Source organism: Triturus cristatus, chromosome 8 (genome assembly GCF_964204655.1).
Source record: "Triturus cristatus chromosome 8, aTriCri1.1, whole genome shotgun sequence".
Lineage (NCBI taxonomy): Eukaryota > Metazoa > Chordata > Amphibia > Caudata > Salamandridae > Triturus > Triturus cristatus.
The window spans coordinates 1,056,202,384-1,056,224,994 of NC_140591.1; the positions used below are offsets into that span (position 1 = coordinate 1,056,202,384).

General features: G+C 48.4%; 1 protein-coding gene across 2 annotated transcripts in view; it reads right to left on the reverse strand.

Annotated features, from left to right (window-relative positions):
• Nucleotides 1-22,611, reverse strand: part of LOC146805373 (interleukin-18 receptor 1-like) — a 682,858-nt gene that overhangs the window by 519,943 nt on the left and 140,304 nt on the right. The window lies entirely within an intron of this gene.

The following is a 22,611-nucleotide window of genomic DNA, read 5'->3' on the forward strand; positions in this document are numbered from 1 at the left end:
TCAATTAAGGCTGGAACCTCACAAAAAACCTGGGACAAGAACTTCTGGCACCTGAATCAAACACTCATCAGAAACCTGTTTTCAGCAAATACAATAAATGCTGTAGTGTCAGATTTTAATGTCCTCAGTGCCAGCCTAAAACGTCTGATTCCCAATCTACAACAGATGGAGCGCATCCATTTTTTGCAATGAAAGTGATATTATTTGGAGAAAAATAGGATGTGATTGACTGTCTCCAATGTGTAGCCACAGGCTGGGCATGCAGTTGTATCTGTATTTGTTTCCCATACGTTGAATCAAATGACCTTAAGGGTAAACAGCCTAATCTAAATCTCACATGAAACTTTTTACCATAGGTGGTGAAATCAAGTCATAAAAAGCTCAAACTCGGGAAAAGGTTTGAAACATAAGAACTCAGTAGTCAAGCGCCCAGCAGGTCTACTTTAAACATACCGTTCTTCTACAAAGGCCCAATACTTAACCTTCACAGAGGATATAGCATTCTTACTAATGCATTCCGGGCAGTCCCACAAGCGAATCAGCCCCAGTGATCTACACCAGAATTGAACATGGCAAAGCTAAGTGATCCGTTTAGCACCACTTAGATTTAAAACATCTTTCAGGGTTCACAGCATTCACCTAGCTCCGGAGTGGACCAGATTCATAGCCAGTAGACCAATGATTTAATTGCAGCCACGTCATCAATTCTCTTCATCCCTAGATCAAAGAACAGCGGAGTCAGCGGAGTGCTGGCATGAACAGGAATTAAAGCTCTAGCAAGTAGCAAATATATTTTTGCTCACAAATAGTTTGTGCAAGGTAGCGTGACCCCATAACTCTGCACCATATAGTGCAGCATTTTGAGCCTTCATCCAATAAACCTCCAGGGTGGGAGTAATTGACCAGAACCAAGCCTGTTTGTGGAATCACAATATAGATTTGGATTTATAACATAGGCTTTTCTCTAATTGGAGATCCCAATTCAGGGTTTCCTTTAGCCTTACTCCCAGATAATCAAATTTAGATACCCTCTCCAGGTATTTACCCATTATCTTCACTGGTCTACATTTCCCTTTGTTCTTACCAAATACCATGTATTTTGTTTTCTCCACATTTAATTCCAGGCCCTTGTCTCACAGAATACCAGAAATTTGTCAATTAGCCTTTTGAGTCCCATTGGGGTCCTAGATATGGTTAATGAGTCATCAGCGAACAGCAGGATAAGTATTTTTTTGCCATTTAACATTGGGGAATCATTCTCACAATCCTGCAGTTCATTGAATACCTTGTTTTCATAAAGGGAAAACAGTGTGGGTGTGAGGACGCAACCATGCTGTATCCCTTGCCGGATAGGGATCTTCATAGTTAATTCACTGGATTTCCCCCATTGAACCTGCGCTTAATTACCCTCATGAGGCCTCACAAGAAGATTCACCAAATGGAACGGGGCTACCATTCCTTTTAAAACAAGCTAAAGCTTTTCCCGCGGCATCTGGTCAAAGGTGGCAGGCAGAGCAACAAAAGATACATAAAATTCTTGCTTTTTATTGGTATGTATTTCCAAATAAGTAAGATGAACCTGAGCACCTGGTCATATGTACTAGTTTTGGTGTGGAATCCTGCTTAATAAGATGACAGAATCTTATTGTCACCCATCCAGGTTAAGAATTTGTCCAGAATCTGTCTAGCACATTTGCATGTTTTCTAATAGGCTAATCGGCCTATCGTTTGATGGGGCAGAGGCATAACCTTTTTTGTGTATAGTTATTATTTCCACCCCCTCCAGGTCTCAGGTAATTCTCCCCCATCAGAAACTGCATTAGACAGAAGATTTAGATAAGGAGCCCAGACTATCTCCATGCTCTAAGAGATATCTTCTCAAATCAAAGAGCGACACCCTCTGACGTACCTAATCCAGTGTGTTACCTTATTAATAAGTGAATCTTCTGAGTCATGCTTACCAGATGAGGAATGGGGTCTTGGGACATTTACCATAAAAATTACATTTGCAACAGAATTATACATCTGTGGATTCTTTCTGTTTTGACTTATACTAAACCTACCACTCCACCCCCCTGCACAACCATCAGGTATCTGTGTCCCTCTATCATAAGAGTGAAGTAATGGCCTGGTACAACCTTGGTGAATGGGAGTGGGTTTAGTCATACACCCAGCAACATTTAGAGGACTAGGACCTCTCTCGCAAGCTTTGTAAGACAAATACACACTATTAGGTGGTGAGTGGTGATTGTGAACCGCAGGCATGCTAGCCAAAGGTAGAGGTGGTGGCAGTGATACTGTGTACCCAGAAGCTTGGATTAAAGTTACCCTTGATATTAAACTTTTGGGTGTCTGAAGTTGTTTTTCTGTTGTTATCAACTGGCTAATAATGTTTTTTAACTCACTCAACTCCACCTTGAGTTCCATTATCAGACGAATACAATCAGTAACAGAAGTGATAGAAACAACTGTTAAACTAATAGGCGGACAGCTAGTGCTAGAATTCTGTAATGAAACATCATCTGCTAATTCAAGTGAGGGTAAAACCAGATTTTTGCAAGGAAAACCAACATTGCCAGATGATACATTTACTATGGAATTAGGGCCATAATCAAGATTTTTACTTAAATCCAAATATAGTTGTATACCCTCGGGACAGGTTTTAGGTTTCATGAACATAATTGGAATATGGGGTTGACACCGATCCGTGCCCGCCAATGTGGGAGATTCCCTCGTAGATGCTACTATAGGGGGCTCAAAGGTAACAGGGTTTAACAACTCTTCACATTCCCGCAAGAGGTCATCGATCCGATCTATAAGACATTTACCCCCGCCTTTTTTGACTCATTTCTTTTGACCTTCTTAGTTTTCCTGGAGCCATTTGCACCCTCCCCTGCCTTCCTTTTACAGATAATACTTATGGAACGCAAGCTGCCTTTGTAGCTATCCGCTAGTATGTCACAAAATTAGCAGTTATCAGAGAAAACAAAGTAGTGGGCAATTCTAAAAAGCCTATTGCATGCTATTTCTCAGTGCTGGCTGGTCATCTGACAATGCAGATCTTACAGAGAGTCACAATCCCAGCCCCACAGTTACTTAATAGCCCAGCTGGCTATGGCTGAACATAAAAGCTCATGAAGGAGCACCAGAGTCACAAACTTAAGATGTTATGGATGGGACCCAGCCCTGCCTCTTTGTGGTGCTGACGGGCACAGATGGGCCCACCCTTGGTACTCCGGCACCTTTACGTGTGATGTGCTTGCTGTGCTGGGGGACCTTGTCCCACCCCAGCAAGGCAGCAGCAAACAACGAAAGGTCAGTGGGGCCTCATGTGGCCCAAAGAAATATCCTGCGGTGCAGGAGTACTCTGGCGCCTTTACGGCATGTCAGGGAGGTCAGGCCCACCCACTTGTGATGTGCTCGATGCGCTGGGGACCGTGTCCCACCCCAGCAAGGCAGCAGCAAACAGTGGCAGATCAGTGGGGCCTCTGGTGGCCCAAAGAAGCATCCCCATCAACAAAGTCTTTATTATTCATCCCCAAAAATTATAAATACAATTATAACAATACCTCCCCCAAAAAATATTAATATGAGCGATAAACATTTGAACTTAAAGATTAATAAATATATACATATATAAAAATAATACCTATGTTAGTGTTCACCCTAGAAGTAATAAACAAATAAAAAAATCAAGCAAACAATGAAATTAGCAATATAAAAAGGGCACTAAAAAAAACATAACAAATTTAAAAATGACAAACTCTGTAAGACAAGGAACCTCTGCCGGATTTTCTCGCCAAATTAACCACCACAGGGGCAGCCCTAACCACCTGAACCAGGGGCAATCGGTATTTTATCCTAACAATGGTTCACAGCGTACACACAATTATCATAGCACACACATATTTTTTTAATCACAAATACTTAAATCAAGCAACACTGGGCACCTAAGATGAAAACAAGGGGAAAAGAAAATATAAAGAAGAAAAAATAATACTAGAAAATATGGCCCTTATATAGGAAACAAATTTAGTTATAAGAACATGAAAAACATTCTTTATTTAATAAAAAAGTAGTATCGTGAGGCTCAGACGTATAAGCTGGTACATATAACAATGAATAGACACACACGAACAGACAAGTGGCATACAAAATGAGGTTACATAAAAGTCGGAGTTCCAAAACAACACTGGAACTACAACACACAGAACAATGTGTCCTTCATAAATTGTGGCCACAATTGCGTCGACCACGTTTCGACCTTTGTCATGAGCATATGGTCATCTTCAGGACAGATAAATAACTGAGCATCCCACCAGATAATTTTATTTGCATGAAGGGCACAAGCAAAATGTAACTCAGTGCTGGTGTTTAATTTTTTTTAATGTTTGTGTAAGATGAAAATATTAACTGGACATTCTATAAAATTCAACTTCTTTCAACTCTTTAACTCAGCAGCTGTTTAGGGTCAATCACACACGGCCAATCGTGGATGAAAAGTGTCCTTTCATTGTCTTTCCCAAAAACTCCCGAACGTCAGTAAATTCAATAAATTCGTCGCAACTGAATTGCCGAATATCAGTCACCACTAATCGGCAGCCACAAGTGCTCCCCTTTTACCGCACATGCCGAAACCACAGTAAAAAATGAAAAAGGACTCACGTGCGGATTTTCTTACCAGACCTGACAACTACTTAACTAATGGCCTGATTATGATGGCCGGGAGACTGCCACCGACAGGCTGTCGGTGGTGGTCTACCTGCCATCGGAGACATATTTCCTGCCGCCATATTACAATGGCGGGCGGGGTAATGGAGGGTGGAAAGTTGGACCTCCATGCATCCAACGAGCTCCCTGAGCCCGCCGGTGTGGTGGAGGGGCTTGTAATCCCTACCATGCTGCCTTGCACCTCAGTAGGGTTTACAAGGTCCCTTTCCACCGGCTTTTTCATTGCGTTTAACCCGCCATGACCAGGCTGGTGGAAAGGGACTTTGGGGACCCATATCGGGCCCCCATTCCTCGCTGACCCCTGACTTTGGGTGTTGGGGGCACCTATGGTAGTGCAGGGATGTGTTTCCTGTCCCTTTTTTGTATTGCAGCGGGTGCTGCAGCACGCAGCACCCGCTGCGAATCAAAACATGGGCAATGCGTCTGCATGCAAGGCTCAATTCCAACCGCAATTGGCTCAATTCCAACCGCAGTAATGTAAACAAATAAATCAATACCACAAATTTCATTACGCGCCCTGAAATGCATTTGGCGTTTCAGCGCATGCAACAAAATTCGTTTTATTGATTTATTTGTTTACATTACTGCGGTTGGAATTGAGCCAGAGTTTACAACCCCCCACCCTGCACCACCCCGCCCCACCCCACCACCCCGCGGCACTCCCTCTACGGGCTGCTACTGCATACTTGTAAGTATACAAAATAGAAGTAGTTGCATATTTTTACATGTAAATAACAAATGTACACACTTTAAAATATTCCATATATTTATACTATTAAATTACTTTCAGATACAGTGACAAAGCTGCAAAGTATATAAATTTGCAGAAAGGAAAACAGTTACTAAATCACATGGGATACACCAACAGTCAAGAAAGTGCATCAACAGCGACCCTAAACTGGAAATGTACTAAATGGTATTTTAATACATGCTATGTGAGGAGAACTACAAAATATGATGTTGTAATTCATGTAAGAGAGCACAACTATCCTCCAAATGTCACAGAACGTAAGCGCGATATTGCAAGATACAGGAGGCAAGCACTAGCACCCACAATCTTGAAGCAAAATCCTTAAAGATATACTATCTAAAGTCTCCGTTTGCATCACAAGACAACTACCACCCTGAACACACCACAGGCCAACTACCACCTATCCCCACTTTAAAACGTTTTTTTTTGCACAAACTAAAAAAGCCACCAGTGATACCCTACCTGATCTTAAAAGATACTAACACATACACACCAGAACATTAAAAAATGACACATAATGAGGAACCTTTCCTTTTACATGACAACCTAAATAATGAAAAATAAATCCTAATATTCTCTACAGCAGATACCTTACTAAAACTGAGACAATGTGAAAAGTAGATGATGGATGTGACATTCAAAATGTGTCCCAAACCCTTTTCTCAGATGTACACCATCCATGGCGAATATCAAAACACGAATAACGCTTTTGTATATGTCTCACTACCAAATAAACTAAGCAGCACTTACTATGACCTCTTACACCATATCAAACATAAAACAAATACTTACTACCCCAAACAATATTCAGAGACTTTGAGCAAGCCATGATTCAAACCATTCCAAATATTTAAGGCCTTCTTATGACTTTGTCAGTCTTGCTGCAGCACTGCCACCACTCTGTCCACAGGTGGACCGCCAAGGCCGTGGTGCACCTGCCTGCTAGAGTCAGAGTTGAATCCAGGTCCAGCGGGCTGTTCTGCCATGGTCTCACTGTGGTGGCTGTTTAAGGCTAAAGGAGAGCCTTAACAGCAGACAATCATCGTGACAGCATCTGCAGCACATTCCTGCATTGTGTGGCATGCACCATGTCATGCATGCCATACCCTGCAGGAATTGGGTGCAACTGTACAATATCCTCTTCAATATAAAACATTTCAAACAAGGTAATACAGTTTATACTATTTAAATACATGATCAATACTCCATACTCATACACAGTTTCATAACTATACACATAAATGTTTTTATTATAAAAACAAACTGACCTACATTTCAAGCCTATGTAAATTAAAATATTAATATAGAAAAAGTATTTCAGATTGTTTTATAACCTTCTTAAACTATAAACCATAAAATAACAACTAAACTGTTATTCCAAAATTAACAATCGTAAAATAAAATATATTTGAACAAATGTTATATTTTCATAGATTTTAAATATATATATATATATATATATATCAAAGCTCCAAAGTTGCCCACGTGGCGGGAGCGCACTCGGGGAACAGCTAATGCTATGTAGATGCTGCCAGTTCAGGAGATACAGCCTCTTTTCTAGCTTTTCCCACAGAATTGTGGTCATTGAAGTGTGGCGTGCTTTAACCCAGATGAGTGTCGGAAATGCAGAGTCACTAATGTTCGCCCTGGATGGGCCTCGTGGACCGGTGCATCAGAATTTCAGCGCTGGTCTCCTCGAATAGCTGGGAAGATTCCCAGCCGTCGTCCCGCTTCTGATCCAGCGGTGGTGCGCTCCCCGCGGCAAGGCCCGCCGCGTATAAATCAAAGCTCCAAAGTTGCCCACGTGGCGGGAGCGCACTCGGGGAACAGCTAATGCCAAGTAGATGCTGCCAGTTCAGGAGATACAGCCTCTTTTCTAGCTTTTCCCACAGAATTGTGGTCATTGAAGTGTGGCGTGCTTTAACCCAGATGGGTGTCGGAAATGCAGAGTCACTAATGTTCGCCCTGGATGGGCCTCGTGGACCGGTGCATCAGAATTTCAGCGCTGGTCTCCTCGAATAGCTGGGAAGATTCCCAGCCGTTGTCCCGCTTCTGATCCAGCGGTGGTGCGCTCCCCGCGGCAAGGCCCGCCGCGTATAAATCAAAGCTCCAAAGTTGCCCACGTGGCGAGAGCGCACTCGGGGAACAGCTAATGCTATGTAGATGCTGCCAGTTTAGGAGATACAGCCTCTTTTCTAGCTTTTCTCACAGAATTGTGGTCATTGAAGTGTGGCGTGCTTTAACCCAGATGGGTGTCGGAAATGCAGAGTCACTAATGTTCGCCCTGGATGGGCCTCGTGGACCGGTGCATCAGAATTTCAGCGCTGGTCTCCTCGAATAGCTGGGAAGATTCCCAGCCGTCGTCCCGCTTCTGATCCAGCGGTGGTGCGCTCCCCGCGGCAAGGCCCGCCGCGTATAAATCAAAGCTCCAAAGTTGCCCACGTGGCGGGAGCGCACTCGGGGAACAGCTATTGCTATGTAGATGCTGCCAGTTCAGGAGATACAGCCTTTTTTCTAGCTTTTCCCACAGAATTGTGGTCATTGAAGTGTGGCGTGCTTTAACCCAGATGGGTGTCGGAAATGCAGAGTCACTAATGTTTGCCCTGGATGGGCCTCGTGGACCGGTGCGTCAGAATTTCAGCGCTGGTCTCCTCGAATAGCTGGGAAGATTCCCAGCCGTCGTCCCGCTTCTGATCCAGTGGTGGTGCGCTCCCCGCGGCAAGGCCCGTCGCGTATAAATCAAAGCTCCAAAGTTGCCCACGTGGCGGGAGCGCACTCGGGGAACAGCTAATGCTATGTAGATGCTGCCAGTTCAGGAGATACAGCCTCTTTTCTAGCTTTTCCCACAGAATTGTGGTCATTGAAGTGTGGCGTGCTTTAACCCAGATGGGTGTCGGAAATGCAGAGTCACTAATGTTCGCCCTGGATGGGCCTCGTGGACCGGTGCATCAGAATTTCAGCGCTGGTCTCCTCGAATAGCTGGGAAGATTCCCAGCCGTCATCCCGCTTCTGATCCAGCGGTGGTGCGCTCCCCGCGGCAAGGCCCGCCGCGTATAAATCAAAGCTCCAAAGTTGCCCACGTGGCGGGAGCGTACTCGGGGAACAGCTAATGCTATGTAGATGCTGCCAGTTCAGGAGATACAGCCTCTTTTCTAGCTTTTCCCACAGAATTGTGGTCATTGAAGTGTGGCGTGCTTTAACCCAGATGGGTGTCGGAAATGCAGAGTCACTAATGTTCGCCCTGGATGGGCCTCGTGGACCGGTGCATCAGAATTTCAGCGCTGGTCTCCTCGAATAGCTGGGAAGATTCCCAGCCGTCGTCCCGCTTCTGATCCAGCGGTGGTGCGCTCCCCGCGGCAAGGCCCGCCGCGTATAAATCAAAGCTCCAAAGTTGCCCACGTGGCGGGAGCACACTCGGGGAACAGCTAATGCTATGTAGATGCTGCCAGTTCAGGAGATACAGCCTCTTTTCTAGCTTTTCCCACAGAATTGTGGTCATTGAAGTGTGGCGTGCTTTAACCCAGATGGGTGTCGGAAATGCAGAGTCACTAATGTTCGCCCTGGATGGGCCTCGTGGACCGGTGCATCAGAATTTCAGCGCTGGTCTCCTCGAATAGCTGGGAAGATTCCCAGCCGCCGTCCCGCTTCTGATCCAGCGGTGGTGCGCTCCCCGCGGCAAGGCCCGCCGCGTATAAATCAAAGCTTCAAAGTTGCCCACGTGGCGGGAGCGCACTCGGGGAACAGCTAATGCTATGTAGATGCTGCCAGTTCAGGAGATACAGCCTCTTTTCTAGCTTTTCCCACAGAATTGTGGTCATTGAAGTGTGGCGTGCTTTAACCCAGATGGGTGTCGGAAATGCAGAGTCACTAATGTGCGCCCTGGATGGGCCTCGTGGACCGGTGCATCAGAATTTCAGCGCTGGTCTCCTCGAATAGCTGGGAAGATTCCCAGCCATCATCCCGCTTCTGATCCAGCGGTGGTGCGCTCCCCGCGGCAAGGCCCGCCGCGTATAAATCAAAGCTCCAAAGTTGCCCACGTGGCGGGAGAGCACTCGGGGAACAGCTAATGCTATGTAGATGCTGCCAGTTCAGGAGATACAGCCTCTTTTCTCGCTTTTCCCACAGAATTGTGGTCATTGAAGTGTGGCGTGCTTTAACCCAGATGGGTGTCGGAAATGCAGAGTCACTAATGTTCGCCCTGGATGGGCCTCGTGGACCGGTGCATCAGAATTTCAGCGCTGGTCTCCTCGAATAGCTGGGAAGATTCCCAGCCGTCGTCCCGCTTCTGATCCAGCGGTGGTGCGCTCCCCGCGGCAAGGTCCGTCGCATATAAATCAAAGTTCCAAAGTTGCCCACGTGGCGGGAGCGCACTCGGGGATCAGCTAATGCTATGTAGATGCTGCCAGTTCAGGAGATACAGCCTCTTTTCTAGCTTTTCCCACAGAATTGTGGTCATTGAAGTGTGGCGTGGTTTAACCCAGATGGGTGTCGGAAATGCAGAGTCACTAATGTTCGCCCTGGATGGGCCTCGTGGACCGGTGCATCAGAATTTCAGCGCTGGTCTCCTCGAATAGCTGGGAAGATTCCCAGCCGTCATCCCGCTTCTGATCCAGCGGTGGTGCGCTCCCCGCGGCAAGGCCCGCCGCGTATAAATCAAAGCTCCAAAGTTGCCCACGTGGCGGGAGGATGTATGACGTTACAACGCACACTATTACAACGCATGCACTTACAACGCATTTTTTACAACGCATAATCCATTACAACGCATGACATTACAACGCATGACACTACAACGCATTTTAAAAAAATACCTTTACAACGCACTACCATTACATTGCATACTACCTTTACAACGCATACCATTACAACGCATAATATTAAATTACATTTAAGGTAAGTATTAGATAGTATAGGGGTAAAAATTACTATTCTAACTCCAGGGGGTGCAACAGTAGGGTAAGTGTTGGATAGTGTAGGGGTAAAAATTACTATTCTAACTCCAGGGGGTGCAACAGTAGGGTAAGTGTTGGATAGTGTAGGGGTAAAAATTACTATTCTAGCTCCAGGGGGTGCATCAGTAGGGTAAGTGTTGGATAGTATAGGGGTAAAAATTACTATTCTAACTCCAGGGGGTGCATCAGTAGGGTAAGTGTTGGATAGTATAGGGGTAAAAATTACTATTCTAACTCCAGGGGGTGCATCAGTAGGGAAAGTGTTGGATAGTATAGGGGTAAAAATTACTATTCTAACTCCAGGGGGTGCATCAGTAGGGTAAGTGTTGGATAGTATAGGGGTAAAAATTACTATTCTAACTCCAGGGGGTGCATCAGTAGGGTAAGTGTTGGATAGTATAGGGGTAAAAATTACTATTCTAACTCCAGGGGGTGCATCAGTAGGGAAAGTGTTGGATAGTATAGGGGTAAAAATTACTATTCTAACTCCAGGGGGTGCATCAGTAGGGTAAGTGTTGGATAGTATAGGGGTAAAAATTACTATTCTAACTCCAGGGGGTGCATCAGTAGGGTAAGTGTTGGATAGTATAGGGGTAAAAATTACTATTCTAACTCCAGGGGGTGCATCAGTAGGGTAAGTGTTGGATAGTATAGGGGTAAAAATTACTATTCTAACTCCAAGGGGTGCATCAGTAGGGTAAGTGTTGGATAGTATAGGGGTAAAAATTACTATTCTAACTCCAGGGGGTGCATCAGTAGGGTAAGTGTTGGATAGTATAGTGTAATATTATGCGTTGTAATGGTATGCGTTGTAATGGTAGTATGCGTTGTAATGGAATGCGTTGTAATGGTAGTTTTTAAAAATGCGTTGTAGTGTCATGCGTTGTAATATCATGCGTTGTAATGGATTATGCGTTGTAAAAAATGCGTTGTAATGGTAGTGCGTTGTAAAAGTTGCGTTGTAAAGGTTGTTCCCCGTGGCGGGAGCGTACTCGGGGAACAGCTAATGCTATGTAGATGCTGCCAGTTCAGGAGATACAGCCTCTTTTCTAGCTTTTCCCACAGAATTGTGGTCATTGAAGTGTGGCGTGCTTTAACCCAGATGGGTGTCGGAAATGCAGAGTCACTAATGTTCGCCCTGGATGAGCCTCGTGGACCGGTGCATCAGAATTTCAGCGCTGGTCTCCTCGAATAGCTGGGAAGATTCCCAGCCGTCGTCCCGCTTCTGATCCAGCGGTGGTGCGCTCCCCGCGGCAAGGCCCGCCGCGTATAAATCAAAGCTCCAAAGTTGCCCACGTGGCGGGAGCGCACTCGGGGAACAGCTAATGCTATGTAGATGCAGCCAGTTCAGGAGATACAGCCTCTTTTCTAGCTTTTCCCACAGAATTGTGGTCATTGAAGTGTGGCGTGCTTTAACCCAGATGGGTGTCGGAAATGCAGAGTCACTAATGTTCGCCCTGGATGGGCCTCGTAGACCGGTGCATCAGAATTTCAGCGCTGGTCTCCTCGAATTGCTGGGAAGATTCCCAGCCGTCGTCCCGCTTCTGATCCAGAGGTGGTGCGCTCCCCGCGGCAAGGCCCGCCGCGTATAAATCAAAGCTCCAAAGTTGCCCACGTGGCGGGAGCACACTCGGGGAACAGCTAATGCTATGTATATGCTGCCAGTTCAGGAGATACAGCCTCTTTTCTAGCTTTTCCCACATAATTGTGGTCATTGAAGTGTGGCGTGCTTTAACCCAGATGGGTGTCGGAAATGCAGAGTCACTAATGTTCGCCCTGGATGGGCCTCGTGGACCGGTGCATCAGAATTTCAGCGCTGGTCTCCTCGAATAGCTGGGAAGATTCCCAGCCGTCGTCCCGCTTCTGATCCAGCGGTGGTGCGCTCCCCGCGGCAAGGCCCGCCGCGTATAAATCAAAGCTTCAAAGTTGCCCACGTGGCGGGAGCGCACTCGGGGAACAGCTAATGCTATGTAGATGTTGCCAGTTCAGGAGATACAGCCTCTTTTCTAGCTTTTCCCACAGAATTGTGGTCATTGAAGTGTGGCGTGCTTTAACCCAGATGGGTGTCGGAAATGCAGAGTCACTAATGTGCGCCCTGGATGGGCCTCGTGGACCGGTGCATCAGAATTTCAGCGCTGGTCTCCTCGAATAGCTGGGAAGATTCCCAGCCGTCGTCCCGCTTCTGATCCAGCGGTGGTGCGCTCCCCGCGGCAAGGCCCGCCGCGTATAAATCAAAGCTCCAAAGTTGCCCACGTGGCGGGAGAGCACTCGGGGAACAGCTAATGCTATGTAGATGCTGCCAGTTCAGGAGATACAGCCTCTTTTCTCGCTTTTCCCACAGAATTGTGGTCATTGAAGTGTGGCGTGCTTTAACCCAGATGGGTGTCGGAAATGCAGAGTCACTAATGTTCGCCCTGGATGGGCCTCGTGGACCGGTGCATCAGAATTTCAGCGCTGGTCTCCTCGAATAGCTGGGAAGATTCCCAGCCGTCGTCCCGCTTCTGATCCAGCGGTGGTGCGCTCCCCGCGGCAAGGTCCGTCGCGTATAAATCAAAGTTCCAAAGTTGCCCACGTGGCGGGAGCGCACTCGGGGATCAGCTAATGCTATGTAGATGCTGCCAGTTCAGGAGATACAGCCTCTTTTCTAGCTTTTCCCACAGAATTGTGGTCATTGAAGTGTGGCGTGCTTTAACCCAGATGGGTGTCGGAAATGCAGAGTCACTAATGTTCGCCCTGGATGGGCCTCGTGGACCGGTGCATCAGAATTTCAGCGCTGGTCTCCTCGAATAGCTGGGAAGATTCCCAGCCGTCGTCCCGCTTCTGATTCAGCGGTGGTGCGCTCCCCGCGGCAAGGCCCGCCGCGTATAAATCAAAGCTCCAAAGTTGCCCACGTGGCGGGAGCGCACTCGGGGAACAGCTAATGCTATGTAGATGCTGCCAGTTCAGGAGATACAGCCTCTTTTCTAGCTTTTCCCACAGAATTGTGGTCATTGAAGTGTGGCGTGCTTTAACCCAGATGGGTGTCGGAAATGCAGAGTCACTAATGTTCGCCCTGGATGGGCCTCGTGGACCGGTGCATCAGAATTTCAGCGCTGGTCTCCTCGAATAGCTGGGAAGATTCCCAGCCGTCGTCCCGCTTCTGATCCAGCGGTGGTGCGCTCCCCGCGGCAAGGCCCGCCGCGTATAAATCAAAGCTCCAAAGTTGCCCACGTGGCGGGAGCGCACTCGGGGAACAGCTAATGCTATGTAGATGCTGCCAGTTCAGGAGATACAGCCTCTTTTCTAGCTTTTCCCACAGAATTGTGGTCATTGAAGTGTGGCGTGCTTTAACCCAGATGGGTGTCGGAAATGCAGAGTCACTAATGTTTGCCCTGGATGGGCCTCGTGGACCGGTGCATCAGAATTTCAGCGCTGGTCTCCTCGAATAGCTGGGAAGATTCCCAGCCGTCGTCCCGCTTCTGATCCAGCGGTGGTGCGCTCCCCGCGGCAAGGCCCGCCGCGTATAAATAAAAGCTCCAAAGTTGCCCACGTGGCGGGAGCGCACTCGGGGAACAGCTAATGCTATGTAGAGGCTGCCAGTTCAGGAGATACAGCCTCTTTTCTAGCTTTTCCCACAGAATTGTGGTCATTGAAGTGTGGCGTGCTTTAACCCAGATGGGTGTCGGAAATGCAGAGTCACTAATGTTCACCCTGGATGGGCCTCGTGGACCGGTGCATCAGAATTTCAGCGCTGGTCTCCTCGAATAGCTGGGAAGATTCCCAGCCGTCGTCCCGCTTCTGATCCAGCGGTGGTGCGCTCCCCGCGGCAAGGCCCGCCGCGTATAAATCAAAGCTCCAAAGTTGCCCACGTGGCGGGAGCGCACTCGGGGAACAGCTAATGCTATGTAGATGCTGCCAGTTCAGGAGATACAGCCTCTTTTCTAGCTTTTCCCACAGAATTGTGGTCATTGAAGTGTGGCGTGCTTTAACCCAGATGGGTGTCGGAAATGCAGAGTCACTAATGTTCGCCCTGGATGGGCCTCGTGGACCGGTGCATCAGAATTTCAGCGCTGGTCTCCTCGAATAGCTGGGAAGATTCCCAGCCGTCATCCCGCTTCTGATCCAGCGGTGGTGCGCTCCCCGCGGCAAGGCCCGCCGCGTATAAATCAAAGCTCCAAAGTTGCCCACGTGGCGGGAGGATGTATGACGTTACAACGCACACTATTACAACGCATGCACTTACAACGCATTTTTTACAACGCATAATCCATTACAACGCATGACATTACAACGCATGACACTACAACGCATTTTAAAAAAATACCTTTACAACGCACTACCATTACAACGCATACTACCTTTACAACGCATACCATTACAACGCATAATATTAAATTACATTTAAGGTAAGTATTAGATAGTATAGGGGTAAAAATTACTATTCTAACTCCAGGGGGTGCAACAGTAGGGTAAGTGTTGGATAGTGTAGGGGTAAAAATTACTATTCTAACTCCAGGGGGTGCAACAGTAGGGTAAGTGTTGGATAGTGTAGGGGTAAAAATTACTATTCTAACTCCAGGGGGTGCATCAGTAGGGTAAGTGTTGGATAGTATAGGGGTAAAAATTACTATTCTAACTCCAGGGGGTGCATCAGTAGGGTAAGTGTTGGATAGTATAGGGGTAAAAATTACTATTCTAACTCCAGGGGGTGCATCAGTAGGGAAAGTGTTGGATAGTATAGGGGTAAAAATTACTATTCTAACTCCAGGGGGTGCATCAGTAGGGTAAGTGTTGGATAGTATAGGGGTAAAAATTACTATTCTAACTCCAGGGGGTGCATCAGTAGGGTAAGTGTTGGATAGTATAGGGGTAAAAATTACTATTCTAACTCCAGGGGGTGCATCAGTAGGGAAAGTGTTGGATAGTATAGGGGTAAAAATTACTATTCTAACTCCAGGGGGTGCATCAGTAGGGTAAGTGTTGGATAGTATAGGGGTAAAAATTACTATTCTAACTCCAGGGGGTGCATCAGTAGGGTAAGTGTTGGATAGTATAGGGGTAAAAATTACTATTCTAACTCCAGGGGGTGCATCAGTAGGGTAAGTGTTGGATAGTATAGGGGTAAAAATTACTATTCTAACTCCAAGGGGTGCATCAGTAGGGTAAGTGTTGGATAGTATAGGGGTAAAAATTACTATTCTAACTCCAGGGGGTGCATCAGTAGGGTAAGTGTTGGATAGTATAGTGTAATATTATGCGTTGTAATGGTATGCGTTGTAATGGTAGTATGCGTTGTAATGGAATGCGTTGTAATGGTAGTTTTTAAAAATGCGTTGTAGTGTCATGCGTTGTAATATCATGCGTTGTAATGGATTATGCGTTGTAAAAAATGCGTTGTAATGGTAGTGCGTTGTAAAAGTTGCGTTGTAAAGGTTGTTCCCCGTGGCGGGAGCGTACTCGGGGAACAGCTAATGCTATGTAGATGCTGCCAGTTCAGGAGATACAGCCTCTTTTCTAGCTTTTCCCACAGAATTGTGGTCATTGAAGTGTGGCGTGCTTTAACCGAGATGGGTGTCGGAAATGCAGAGTCACTAATGTTCGCCCTGGATGAGCCTCGTGGACCGGTGCATCAGAATTTCAGCGCTGGTCTCCTCGAATAGCTGGGAAGATTCCCAGCCGTCGTCCCGCTTCTGATCCAGCGGTGGTGCGCTCCCCGCGGCAAGGCCCGCCGCGTATAAATCAAAGCTCCAAAGTTGCCCACGTGGCGGGAGCGCACTCGGGGAACAGCTAATGCTATGTAGATGCAGCCAGTTCAGGAGATACAGCCTCTTTTCTAGCTTTTCCCACAGAATTGTGGTCATTGAAGTGTGGCGTGCTTTAACCCAGATGGGTGTCGGAAATGCAGAGTCACTAATGTTCGCCCTGGATGGGCCTCGTAGACCGGTGCATCAGAATTTCAGCGCTGGTCTCCTCGAATTGCTGGGAAGATTCCCAGCCGTCGTCCCGCTTCTGATCCAGCGGTGGTGCGCTCCCCGCGGCAAGGCCCGCCGCGTATAAATCAAAGCTCCAAAGTTGCCCACGTGGCGGGAGCACACTCGGGGAACAGCTAATGCTATGTATATGCTGCCAGTTCAGGAGATACAGCCTCTTTTCTAGCTTTTCCCACATAATTGTGGTCATTGAAGTGTGGCGTGCTTTAACCCAGATGGGTGTCGGAAATGCAGAGTCACTAATGTTCGCCCTGGATGGGCCTCGTGGACCGGTGCATCAGAATTTCAGCGCTGGTCTCCTCGAATAGCTGGGAAGATTCCCAGCCGTCGTCCCGCTTCTGATCCAGCGGTGGTGCGCTCCCCGCGGCAAGGCCCGCCGCGTATAAATCAAAGCTTCAAAGTTGCCCACGTGGCGGGAGCGCACTCGGGGAACAGCTAATGCTATGTAGATGTTGCCAGTTCAGGAGATACAGCCTCTTTTCTAGCTTTTCCCACAGAATTGTGGTCATTGAAGTGTGGCGTGCTTTAACCCAGATGGGTGTCGGAAATGCAGAGTCACTAATGTGCGCCCTGGATGGGCCTCGTGGACCGGTGCATCAGAATTTCAGCGCTGGTCTCCTCGAATAGCTGGGAAGATTCCCAGCCGTCGTCCCGCTTCTGATCCAGCGGTGGCGCGCTCCCCGCGGCAAGGCCCGCCGCGTATAAATCAAAGCTCCAAAGTTTCCCACGTGGCGGGAGAGCACTCGGGGAACAGCTAATGCTATGTAGATGCTGCCAGTTCAGGAGATACAGCCTCTTTTCTCGCTTTTCCCACAGAATTGTGGTCATTGAAGTGTGGCGTGCTTTAACCCAGATGGGTGTCGGAAATGCAGAGTCACTAATGTTCGCCCTGGATGGGCCTCGTGGACCGGTGCATCAGAATTTCAGCGCTGGTCTCCTCGAATAGCTGGGAAGATTCCCAGCCGTCGTCCCGCTTCTGATCCAGCGGTGGTGCGCTCCCCGCGGCAAGGTCCGTCGCGTATAAATCAAAGTTCCAAAGTTGCCCACGTGGCGGGAGTGCACTCGGGGATCAGCTAATGCTATGTAGATGCTGCCAGTTCAGGAGATACAGCCTCTTTTCTAGCTTTTCCCACAGAATTGTGGTCATTGAAGTGTGGCGTGCTTTAACCCAGATGGGTGTCGGAAATGCAGAGTCACTAATGTTCGCCCTGGATGGGCCTCGTGGACCGGTGCATCAGAATTTCAGCGCTGGTCTCCTCGAATAGCTGGGAAGATTCCCAGCCGTCGTCCCGCTTCTGATCCAGCGGTGGTGCGCTCCCCGCGGCAAGGCCCGCCGCGTATAAATCAAAGCTCCAAAGTTGCCCACGTGGCGGGAGCGCACTCGGGGAACAGCTAATGCTATGTAGATGCTGCCAGTTCAGGAGATACAGCCTCTTTTCTAGCTTTTCCCACAGAATTGTGGTCATTGAAGTGTGGCGTGCTTTAACCCAGATGGGTGTCGGAAATGCAGAGTCACTAATGTTCGCCCTGGATGGGCCTCGTGGACCGGTGCATCAGAATTTCAGCGCTGGTCTCCTCGAATAGCTGGGAAGATTCCCAGCCGTCGTCCCGCTTCTGATCCAGCGGTGGTGCGCTCCCCGCGGCAAGGCCCGCCGCGTATAAATCAAAGCTCCAAAGTTGCCCACGTGGCGGGAGCGCACTCGGGGAACAGCTAATGCTATGTAGATGCTGCCAGTTCAGGAGATACAGCCTCTTTTCTAGCTTTTCCCACAGAATTGTGGTCATTGAAGTGTGGCGTGCTTTAACCCAGATGGGTGTCGGAAATGCAGAGTCACTAATGTTCGCCCTGGATGGGCCTCGTGGACCGGTGCATCAGAATTTCAGCGCTGGTCTCCTCGAATAGCTGGGAAGATTCCCAGCCGTCGTCCCGCTTCTGATCCAGCGGTGGTGCGCTCCCCGTGGCAAGGCCCGCCGCGTATAAATAAAAGCTCCAAAGTTGCCCACGTGGCGGGAGCGCACTCGGGGAACAGCTAATGCTATGTAGAGGCTGCCAGTTCAGGAGATACAGCCTCTTTTCTAGCTTTTCCCACAGAATTGTGGTCATTGAAGTGTGGCGTGCTTTAACCCAGATGGGTGTCGGAAATGCAGAGTCACTAATGTTCACCCTGGATGGGCCTCGTGGACCGGTGCATCAGAATTTCAGCGCTGGTCTCCTCGAATAGCTGGGAAGATTCCCAGCCGTCGTCCCGCTTCTGATCCAGCGGTGGTGCGCTCCCCGCGGCAAGGCCCGCCGCGTATAAATCAAAGCTCCAAAGTTGCCCACGTGGCGGGAGCGCACTCGGGGAACAGCTAATGCTATGTAGATGCTGCCAGTTCAGGAGATACAGCCTCTTTTCTAGCTTTTCCCACAGAATTGTGGTCATTGAAGTGTGGCGTGCTTGAACTGGCAGCATCTACATAGCATTAGCTGTTCCCCGAGTGCGCTCCCGCCACGTGGGCAACTTTGGAGCTTTGATTTATACGCGGCGGGCCTTGCCGCGGGGAGCGCACCACCGCTGGATCAGAAGCGGGACGACGGCTGGGAATCTTCCCAGCTATTCGAGGAGACCAGCGCTGAAATTCTGATGCACCGGTCCACGAGGCCCATCCAGGGCGAACATTAGTGACTCTGCATCTCCGACACCCATCTGGGTTAAAGCACGCCACACTTCAATGACCACAATTCTGTGGGAAAAGCTAGAAAAGGCTCACATGAGCAACAGCCTATCAGAAGGCAGCTAAATATATTTAAAGGTGTGGCCTATAATGTCGTGTCAAGCAGACGAACAAGCCTTTGAAAAAGAGATTTTACTCGAAACGCGTCAGGCTGTATCTCCTGAACTGGCAGCATCTACATAGCATTAGCTGCTCCCCGAGTGCGCTCCCGCCACGTGGGCAACTTTGGAGCTTTGATTTATACGCGGCGGGCCTTGCCGCGGGGAGCGCACCACCGCTGGATCAGAAGCGGGACGACGGCTGGGAATCTTCCCAGCTATTCGAGGAGACCAGCGCTGAAATTCTGATGCACCGGTCCACAAGGCCCATCCAGGGCGAACATTAGTGACTCTGCATCTCCGACACCCATCTGGGTTAAAGCACGCCACACTTCAATGACCACAATTCTGTGGGAAAAGCTATAAAAAGGCTCACATGAGCAACAGCCTATCAGAAGGCAGCTAAATATATTTAAAGGTGTGGCCTATAATGTCGTGTCAAGCAGACGAACAAGCCTTTGAAAAAGAGATTTTACTCGAAACGCGTCAGGCTGTATCTCCTGAACTGGCAGCATCTACATAGCATTAGCTGTTCCCCGAGTGCGCTCCTGCCACGTGGGCAACTTTGGAGCTTTGATTTATACGCAGCGGGCCTTGCCGCGGGGAGCGCACCGCCGCTGGATCAGAAGCGGGACGACGGCTGGGAATCTTCCCAGCTATTCGAGGAGACCAGCGCTGAAATTCTGATGCACCGGTCCACGAGGCCCATCCAGGGCAAACATTAGTGACTCTGCATCTCCGACACCCATCTGGGTTAAAGCACGCCACACTTCAATGACCACAATTCTGTGGGAAAAGCTAGAAAAGGCTCACATGAGCAACAGCCTATCAGAAGGCAGCTAAATATATTTAAAGGTGTGGCCTATAATGTCGTGTCAAGCAGACGAACAAGCCTTTGAAAAAGAGATTTTACTCGAAACGCGTCAGGCTGTATCTCCTGAACTGGCAGCATCTACATAGCATTAGCTGGTCCCCGAGTGCGCTCCCGCCACGTGGGCAACTTTGGAGCTTTGATTTATACGCGGCGGGCCTTGCCGCGGGGAGCGCACCACCGCTGGATCAGAAGCGGGACGACGGCTGGGAATCTTCCCAGCTATTCGAGGAGACCAGCGCTGAAATTCTGATGCACCGGTCAACGAGGCCCATCCAGGGCGAACATTAGTGACTCTGCATCTCCGACACCCATCTGGGTTAAAGCACGCCACACTTCAATGACCACAATTCTGTGGGAAAAGCTAGAAAAGGCTCACATGAGCAACAGCCTATCAGAAGGCAGCAAAATATATTTAAAGGTGTGGCCTATAATGTCGTGTCAAGCAGACAAGCAAGCCTTTGAAACAGAGATTTTACTCGAAACGCGTCAGGCTGTATCTCCTGAACTGGCAGCATCTACATAGCATTAGCTGTTCCCCGAGTGCGCTCCCGCCACGTGGGCAACTTTGGAGCTTTGATTTATACGCGACGGGCCTTGCCGCGGGGAGCGCACCACCGCTGGATCAGAAGCGGGACGACGGCTGGGAATCTTCCCAGCTATTCGAGGAGACCAGCGCTGAAATTCTGATGCACCGGTCCACGAGGCCCATCCAGGGCGAACATTAGTGACTCTGGATCTCCGACACCCATCTGGGTTAAAGCACGCCACACTTCAATGACCACAATTCTGTGGGAAAAGCTAGAAAAGGCTCACATGAGCAACAGCCTATCAGAAGGCAGCTAAATATATTTAAAGGTGTAGCCTATAATGTCGTGTCAAGCAGACGAACAAGCCTTTGAAAAAGAGATTTTACTCGAAACGCGTCAGGCTGTATCTCCTGAACTGGCAGCATCTACATAGCATTAGCTGTTCCCCGAGTGCGCTCCCGCCACGTGGGCAACTTTGGAGCTTTGATTAATACGCGGCGGGCCTTGCCGCGGGGAGCGCACCACCGCTGGATCAGAAGCGGGACGACGGCTGGGAATCTTCCCAGCTATTCGAGGAGACCAGCGCTGAAATTCTGATGCACCGGTCAACGAGGCCCATCCAGGGCGAACATTAGTGACTCTGCATCTCCGACACCCATCTGGGTTAAAGCACGCCACACTTCAATGACCACAATTCTGTGGGAAAAGCTAGAAAAGGCTCACATGAGCAACAGCCTATCAGAAGGCAGCTAAATATATTTAAAGGTGTGGCCTATAATGTCGTGTCAAGCAGACGAACAAGCCTTTGAAAAAGAGATTTTACTCGAAACGCGTCAGGCTGTATCTCGTGAACAGGCAGCATCTACATAGCATTAGCTGTTCCCCGAGTGCGCTCCCGCCACGTGGGCAACTTTGGAGCTTTGATTTATACGCGGCGGGCCTTGCTGCGGGGAGCGCACCACCGCTGGATCAGAAGCGGGACGACGGCTGGGAATCTTCCCAGCTATTCGAGGAGACCAGCTCTGAAATTCTGATGCACCGGTCCACGAGGCCCATCCAGGGCGAACATTAGTGACTCTGCATCTCCGACACCCATCTGGGTTAAAGCACGCCACACTTCAATGACCACAATTCTGTGGGAAAAGCTAGAAAAGGCTCACATGAGCAACAGCCTATCAGAAGGCAGCTAAATATATTTAAAGGTGTGGCCTATAATGTCGTGTCAAGTAGACGAACAAGCCTTTGAAAAAGAGATTTTACTCGAAACGCGTCAGGCTGTATCTCCTGAACTGGCAGCATCTACATAGCATTAGCTGTTCCCCGAGTGCGCTCCCGCCACGTGGGCAACTTTGGAGCTTTGATTTATACGCGGCGGGCCTTGCCGCGGGGAGCGCACCACCGCTGGATCAGAAGCGGGACGACGGCTGGGAATCTTCCCAGCTATTCGAGGAGACCAGCGCTGAAATTCTGATGCACCGGTCCACGAGACCCATCCAGGGCGAACATTAGTGACTCTGCATCTCCGACACCCATCTGGGTTAAAGCACGCCACACTTCAATGACCACAATTCTGTGGGAAAAGCTAGAAAAGGCTCACATGAGCAACAGCCTATCAGAAGGCAGCTAAATATATTTAAAGGTGTGGCCTATAATGTCGTGTCAAGCAGACGAACAAGCCTTTGAAAAAGAGATTTTACTCGAAACGCGTCAGGCTGTATCTCCTGAACTGGCAGCATCTACATAGCATTAGCTGTTCCCCGAGTGCGCTCCCGCCACGTGGGCAACTTTGGAGCTTTGATATATATATATATATATATATATATATATATATATATATATATATATATATATATATATATATATATATATATATATATATATATATATATATATTTAAACAAAATAGCTATTTTTAAGAAATGAAACAAATTTAACAATTTGAAATAAAGTTTTACAAAAATGATCAAGAACACAATCTGGCATAAAAAAAATTC